At 39.9% G+C, this 8,343-nt stretch overlaps 1 pseudogene; it reads left to right on the top strand.

Annotated features, from left to right (window-relative positions):
• The first annotated feature begins 6,121 nt into the window (after positions 1–6,121).
• LOC133245252 (cyclin-C-like) lies at positions 6,122–7,441 on the top strand (annotated as a pseudogene).
• The last annotated feature ends 902 nt before the right edge of the window (positions 7,442–8,343 follow it).

Genomic DNA, 8,343 nt, shown 5'->3' on the forward strand with positions numbered 1-8,343 from the left:
CAGCATCATCTTTTAGGTTTTGAAATAACTCAGCTGGAATTTCATCACCTCCACTAGCTTTGTTCGTAGTGATGCTTTCTAAGGCCCACTTGACTTCACATTCCAAGATGTCTAGCTCTATGTGAGTGATCACACCATTGTGATTATCTGGGTCATGAAGATCTTTTCTGTACAGTTCTTCTGTGTATTCGTGCCACCTCTTCTTAATATCTTCTGCTTCTGTTAGGTCCATACAATTTCTGTTCTTTATCGAGCCCATCTTTGCATGAAATATTCCCTTGGTATCTCTAATTTTCTTGAAGAGATCTCTAGTCTTTCCCATTCTGTTGTTTTCCTCTACTTCTTTGCATTGATTGCTGACAAAGGCTTCCTTATCTCTCCTTGCTATTCTTTGGAACTCTGCATTCAGATACTTATAGGTTTCCTTTTCTCCTTTGTTTTTCACTTCTCTTCTTTTCACAGCTATTTGTAAGGCCTCCCCAGATAGCCATTTTGCTTTTTTGCATTTGTTTTCCATGGGGATGGTCTTGATCCCTGTCTCCTGTACAATGCCACAAACCTCCATCCATAGTTCATCAGGCACTCTATCTATCAGATCTAGTCCCTTAAATCTATTTCTCACTTCCACTATACAATCATAAGGGATTTGATTTAGGTCATACCTGAATGGTCTAGTGGTTTTCCCTACTTTCTCCAATTTTAGTCTGAATTTGGCAAGAAGGAGTTCATGATCTGAGCCACAGTCAGCTCCCGGTTGTTTTTGCTGACTGTATAGAGCTTCTCCACCTTTGGCTGCAAAGACTATAATCAATCTGATTTCGGTGTTGACCATCTGGTGATGTCCATGTGTAGAGTCTTATCTTGTGTTGTTGGAAGAGGGTGTTTGCTATGACCAGTGCGTTCTCTTGGCAAAACTCTTACAGCCTTTGCCCTGCTTCATTCCGTATTCCAAGGCCAAATTTGCCTGTTACCCTAGGTGTTTCTTGACTTCCTACTTTTGCATTCCACCTGTTACTCAGTCACTAAGTTGTACCTGACTCTTTGGAATCCCATGGACTGTAGCATGCCAGGCTCCTCTGTCCACTGTCTCCCAGAATTTACTCAAATTCATGTCCATTGAGTCAGTGATACTATCTAACCATCTCATCCTCTGCTGCCCCCTTCTCCTTTGCCTTCAGTCTTTCCCAGTAACAGGATCTTTTCCAATGAGCTATCTCTTCACATTAGTTAGGCAAAGCACTGGAATTTCAGCTTCCAGCATCAGCCGTCCCAATGAATATTCAAGGTTGATTTCCTTTAGGATTGACCTGTTTGATCTCCTTGCACTCCAAGATACTTTCCAGAGTCTTCTCCAGCACCACAATTTAAAAGCATCAATTCTTTGGCACTCAGTCTTCTTAATGATCCAACTCTCACATCTGTACGTGACTACTGGAAAACTATATGGACTTTGTCAGCACAGTGGTGATATCTCTCTGTGTGTGTGTGTGTGTATATATATATATAGAGAGAGAGAGAGAGAGAGAGAGTATTTCAGTCACTCAGTCATGTCTAACTCTTTAAGATCCCATGCACTGCAGGATTCCAGACTTCCCTGTCCATCACCAATTCCTGGAGCTTGCTCAAACTCATGTCCATCGAGTTGGATCTCCTTGCAGTCCAAGGGACTCTTAAGAGTTTTCTCCAACACCATGGTGAAAAAGCATCAATTCTTTGGCGCTCAGCTTTCTTTATAGTCTAACTGTCACATCCATACATGACTACTAGAAAAACCATAATTTGACTACACAGATGTTTGCTAGCAAAGTAATGTCTCTGCTTTTAATATGCTGTCTTGTTTGGTCATAGCTTTTCTTCCAAGGAGCAAGTGTCTTAATTTCAGGGCTGCAGTCACCCTATGCAGTGATTTTGCAGTGATTTTGGAGCCCAAGAAAATAAGATCTGTCACTAGTTCCACTGTTTCCCCATCTACTTCCCATGAAGTGATGGAACCAGATGCCATGATCTTAGTTTTTTGAATATTGAGTTTTAAGGCAACTTTTTCACTCTCCTCTTTCACTTTCACCAAGAGGCTCTTTAGTTCTTCACTTTCTGCCATAAGGGCAGTGTCATCTGAATATCTGAGGTTATTGATATTTTTCCCGGAAATCTTGATTCCAACTTGTGCTTCCTCCAGGCAAGCATTTCTCATGATGTACTCTGAATATAAGTTAAATAAGCAGGGTGACAATATACAGCCTTGATGTACTCCTTTCCCGATTTGGAACCAGTCTCTTGTTCCATGTCCAGTTCTAACTGTTGCTTCTTGACTTGCATACAGATTTCTTAGGAGGCAGCTCAGGTGGTCTGGTATTCCCATCTCTTTCAGAATTTTCCAGTTTATTGTGAACCATACAGTCAAAGGCTTTTGCATAGTCAATAAAGCAAAAGAAGATGTTTTTCTGGTATTCTCTTGCTTTTTCGATGATCCAGCAGATGTTGGCGATTTGATCTCTGGCTCCTCTGCCTTTTCTAAAACCAGCTTGAACATTTGGAAGTTCACAGTTTACGTATTGTTGAAACCTGGCTTGGAGAATTTTGAGCATTACTTTACTAGCGTGTGAGATGAGCGCAATTGTGTGGTAGTTTCAGCATTCTTTGACATTGCCTTTCTTTGGAATTGTAATGAAAATTGACATTTTCCAGTCCTGTGGCCACTGCTGAGTTTTCCAAATTTGCTGGCATATTGAGTGCAGCACTTTCACAGCATCATCTTTTAGGTTTTGAAATAACTCAGCTGGAATTTCATCACCTCCACCAGCTTTGTTCATAGCGATGCTTTCTAAGGCCCACTTGACTTCACATTCTAGGATGTCTGGCTCTAGGTGGGTGATCACACCATTGTGGTTATCTTGGTCATGAAGATCTTTTTTGTAGAGTTCTTCTGTGTATTCTTGCCACCTTTTCTTAATAGCTTCTGTTTCTGTTAGGTCCATACCATTTCTGTCCTTTATTGTGCCCATCTTTGCATGAAATATTCCCTTGGTATCTCTAATTTTCTTGAGGAGTTCTCCAGTCTTCCCCATACTATAGTTTTCTCCTATTTCTTTGCATTGTTCACTGAGGAAGTCTTTCTTATCTCTCCTTGCTGTTCTTTGGAACTCTGCATTCAAATGGATCTGTCTTTCCTTTTCTCCTTGGCCTTTCACTTCTCTTCTTTTCTCAGCTATTTGTAAGTCCTCCTCAGACAACTATTTTGCCTTTTTGCATTTCTTTTTCGTGGGGATGGTCTTTATTCCTGCCTCCTGTACAATGTCATGAACCTCCATCCATTGATCTTCAGGCACTCTATCTATCAGATCTAATCCTTGAGTCTATTTCTCACTTTCACTGTATAATCATAAGGGATTTGATTTAGATCATACCTGAATGATCTAGTGGTTTTCCCTACTTTCTTCAATTTAAGTCTGAATTTGGCAATAAGGAGTTCATGATCTGAGCCACAGTCAGCTCATGGTTGTTTTTGCTGACTGTATAGAGCTTCTCCATCTTTGGCTACAAAGAATATAATCAATCTGATTTTGGTATTGATCATCTGGTGATGTCCATATGTAGAATCTTCTCTTTTGTTGTTGGAAAAGGGTATTTGTTATGACCAGTGCATTCTCTTGGCAAAACTCTGTAGGCCTTTGCCCTGCTTCATTTTGTACTCCAAGGCCAAATTTGTCTGTTACTCCAGGTATCTCTTGAATTCCTACTTTTGCATCCCAGTCCCCTATAATGAAAAGGATATCTTTTGGGGGTGTTAGTTCTAGAAGGTTCTAGAAGGTCTTCATAGAACCATTTAACTTCAGCTTCTTCAGCATATTGGTCAGGACATAGACTTGGATTACTGTGATATTGAATGGTTCACCTTGGAAACGAACAGAGATCTTTTGTCATTTTGGAGATTGTATCCAAGAACTGCATTTTGGACTCTTTTGTAGACTATGAGGTCTTCTCCATTTTTTTTTTAAGGTATTCTTGCCTATAGTATTAGATATAATGGTATTCTGAATTAAATTTGCCCATTCCAATCCATTTTAGTTCACTGATTCATAAAATGTCAATGTTCACTCTTGCCATCTCCTGTTTGACCACTTCCAATTTACCTTGATTCATGGACCTAACATTCCAGGTTCCTATGCAATATTGTTCTTTATAGCATCAGACTTTACTTCCATCATCAGTCACATCCACAACTGGGCATTGTTTTGCTTTGGCTCTGTTTCTGTATTCTTTCCGAAGTTATTTCTCCACTGATCTCCAGTAGCATATTGGGCACTACCGACCTGGAGAGTTCATCTTTCAGTGTCAAATCTTTTTGCCTTTTCATACTGTTCATGGGGTTCTCAAGGCAAAAATACTGAAGTGGTTTGCCAGTCCCTTGTCCAATGGACCACATTTTGTCAGAACTCTCCACCATGACCCATCCATCTTGGGTGGCCCTACATGGCATGGCTCATAGTTTCATTGAGTTAGACAAGGCTGTGGTCCTTCTGATCAGTTTGATTAGTTTTCTGGGATTGTGGTTTTCATTCTGTCTGCCCTCTGATGGATAAGGTTAAGAGGCTTGTGGAAGGTTCCTGATGGAAGAGACTGACTGTGGGAGAAACTGGGTCTTGTTCTGATGGGTGGGGCCATGCTCAGTAAATCTTTAATCCAATATTCTATTGAAGGGTGGGGCTGTGTTCCCTCCCTGTTGTATGACCTGAGACCAAACTATGGTGATATCATATATAAATATAGTTAGTTTTTTAATTAGTAAGTTTTGGCTGTGCTGGGTCTTTGCTGATGCTTGGGCTTTCCTCTAGCTGCAGCAAGCAGGGACTACTCTAGTAGTCGTGAGAAGTTGTGCAGTGCACAGGCTGCTCTTTGTGGTGGTTTCTCTTGTTGTGGAACACTGGCTCTAGAGCACTGCAGGCTTCATAAGCTGTGGCACACAGGAGCAGTAGTTGTGGCTCTGGGGCTCTAGAACACAGGCTCGATAGTTGTGGTGTATGGGCTTAGTTGCTCCATGACATGTGGAATCTTCCTGCAGCAGGGATCAAATTCATGTCTTCTACCTTGGCAGACGGATTCTTTACCACTGAGCCACCAAGAAAGCCCTGATATCTCTGCTTTTGAATGTGCTGTCTTTGGTTTGTCATAGCTTTCCTTCCAAGGAGCAAGTGTCTTTTAATTTCAAAGCTGCAGTCACCATATGCAATGATTTTGGAGCCCAAGAAAATAAAATCTGGCACTGCTTCCTCTTTTCCCCTTTCTATTTGCCATGAAATGATGGGACCAGATGACATGACCTTAGCTGGGTTTTTTTAAATATTGAGTTTCAAGCCAATTCTTTCACTCTCCTCTTACACCTTCATCAAGAAGCTCTTTAGTTCCTCTTCACTTTCTGCCATTAAAGCAGTATCATCTGCATTTCTGAGGTTGTTGATATTTCTCCAGGTAATATTGATTCCTGGAGAATCAACTGGAAAAGGTCAGTTTTCATTCCAATCCCAAAGAAAGACAATGCCAAAGAACACTCAAACTACTGCATAGTTGCCCTCATCTCACACGCTAGAAAAGTAATGCTCAAAATTCTCCAAGCCAGGCTTCAACAATATGTGAACTGTGAACTTCCAGAAGTTCAAGCTGGTTTTAGAAAAGGCAGAGGAACCAGAGATCAAATTGTCAACATCTGCTGGATCATCAAAAAAGCAAGAGAGTTCCAGAAAAACATCTATTTCTGCTTTATTGACTATGCAAAAGCCTTTGACAGTGTGAATCACAATAAACTGTGGAAAATTCTGAAAGAAATGGGAATACCAGACCACCTGACCTGCCTCTAGAAAAATGTGTATTCAGGTCAGGAAGCAACAGTTAGAACTGGACATGGAACAACAGACTGGTTCCAAATAGGAAAAGGAGTACATCAAGGCTGTATATTGTCACCCTGCTTATTTAACTTATATGCAGAGTACATCATGGGAAATGGTGGGCTGGAAGAAGCACAAGCTGGAATCAAGATTGCTGGGAGAAATATAAATAACCTCAGATATGCAGATAACACCACCCTTATGCCAGAAAGTGAAGGGAAACTAAAAAGCCTCTTGATGAAAGGGAAAGAGGAGAGTGAAAAAGTTGGCTTAAAGCTCAACATTCAGAAAACTAAGATCATGGCATCTGGTCCCATCACTTCATGGGAACTAGATGGGGAAACAGTGGAAACAGTATCAGACTTTATTTTTTTGGGCTCCAAAATCACTGCAGATGGTGATTGCAGCCATGAAATTAAAAGATGCTTATTCCTTGGAAGGAAAGTTATGACCAACCTACATAGCATATTCAAAAGCAGAGACAGGTCACCGCCGCAGAGCGGACCTGAGGCCATCAGATCAAGGAGCCCGGTGACGGGAAGGGTTGGGGCTATGGTCGCTCTGCACACCGCTCCAGCGGCTGGTGCTTTTTTATGAGGGCAAGCTGTGTTCCATGGCAGGGAACTTTTGGCAGAGCTCCACTATTTACAATGGATTTTGGACAAACAAGATCTGTTGAAGAAATGCCAAAAAGATTTAAAGTTTCTCTTGGAAGAAGAGTATGGGAAATTACAGATATTTTTTACAAATGTTATCCAAGCATTAGGTGAACAACTTAAATTAAGACAACAAGTTATTGCCACTGCTACGGTCTATTTCAAGAGATTCTATGCAACGTATTCTCTGAAAAGTATAGATCCTGTATTAATGGGTCCTACATGTGTGTTTTTGGCATCCAAAGTAGAGGAATTTGGAGTAGTATCAAATACAAGATTGATTGCTGCTGCTACTTCTGTATTGAAAACTAGATTTTCATATGCCTTTCTAAAGGAATTTCCTTATAAGATGAACCATGTATTAGAATGTGAATTCTATCTTTTAGAATTAATGGATTGTTGCTTGATAGTGTATCATCCTTATAGACCTTTGTTCCAGTATGTGCAGGACATGGGCCAAGAAGACATACTGCTTCCCCTTGCTTGGAGGATAGTAAATGATACCTACAGAACGGATCTTTGCCTACTGTATCCTCCTTTCATGATAGCTTTAGCTTGCCTACATGTAGCCTGTGTTGTACAGCAGAATGATGCCAGACAGTGGTTTCTGTGGATATGGAGAAGATTTTGGAAATAATCAGGGTTATTTTAAAGTTGTATGAGCAGTGGAAAATTTTTGATGAGAGAAAAGAGAGGCAACTATTCTTAGTAAGATGCCGAAACCAAAACCTCCTCCAAACAGTGAAGGAGAGCAGGGTCCAAATGGAAGTCAGAACTCTAGCTACAGCCAATCTTAAAACATTCTGAAGAATTTCATAGTGGACCAGTTGGAAATAAACCACTGGACAGATTTCAGTAATGTCTTCAATGGAACACAAATGAAAATGAATAGCTTGTTTCTGTCAAGCATATTGGCAAGTGATTTTATTTTTGCAAAATGTTTTCCTTACCTAATTTGATTCTAACACATAATTGATTAAAGTCTATTGTTTATGAAAGTTTGGAAACGTTCTAAGAGGACCTACAGACAGACAGACATAGAGTTTTGAAAATTAATAGCTTCTGATTAGTATAATTTTTCTTAATTTGGATAATAGAAATTCTAACTTTTTATTAAGCCAGAAAACATGAAACATAATTTGTTTAAAATTCTCTTTGGTCACTGAATGACCAAAAAAAGGAAATAAGTCAAATACATGAGGGTCTTTTTTTTCCCCCTCCTTAAGTTAAACTTTAAAATTGTATTTAAGGAATCAAATCTTACAAAATCCTGGAAGGTTTTGGTGATGATGATGATGATGATGATGATTTCAGGGAAATGAATCAATTACCTATGATTTTAAAGTGTATTTTATTCAGTAGTTTTGGTATCTTGCCATGGAGGTATCATGCCCAGCCTAGCAGAAAAGTGCAATATGTACAGCATACTTTGACATTTTAAAAGTTATACTCCATTACCATTTTGAAATGCTGGGCAAACATTTTTTAAAATTGCATTTAATTCAGTTAATCAGGCATTTTGAAAGCTAATGGATGAAAACTGTAATATGGTTGAAATTTGGTAACATTTTTGTTATTTTTACTGTGAAGTTTTTATATGACATACACACCCTAGTTTATTTTTGTGTCTTAGTGTGGACTTACAGATTTATCACAGGAATCCTGAGCCAGGAACACAGGTTTCAGGTCAGTTAGATACTGCTGCTGCTGCTGCTAAGTCGCTTCAGTCGTGTCTGACTCTGTAAGACCCCATAGACGGCAGCCCACCAGGCTTCCCCATCCCTGGGATTCTCCAGGCAAGAACACTG

Source organism: Bos javanicus, chromosome 3 (assembly GCF_032452875.1).
Source record: "Bos javanicus breed banteng chromosome 3, ARS-OSU_banteng_1.0, whole genome shotgun sequence".
NCBI lineage: Eukaryota > Metazoa > Chordata > Mammalia > Artiodactyla > Bovidae > Bos > Bos javanicus.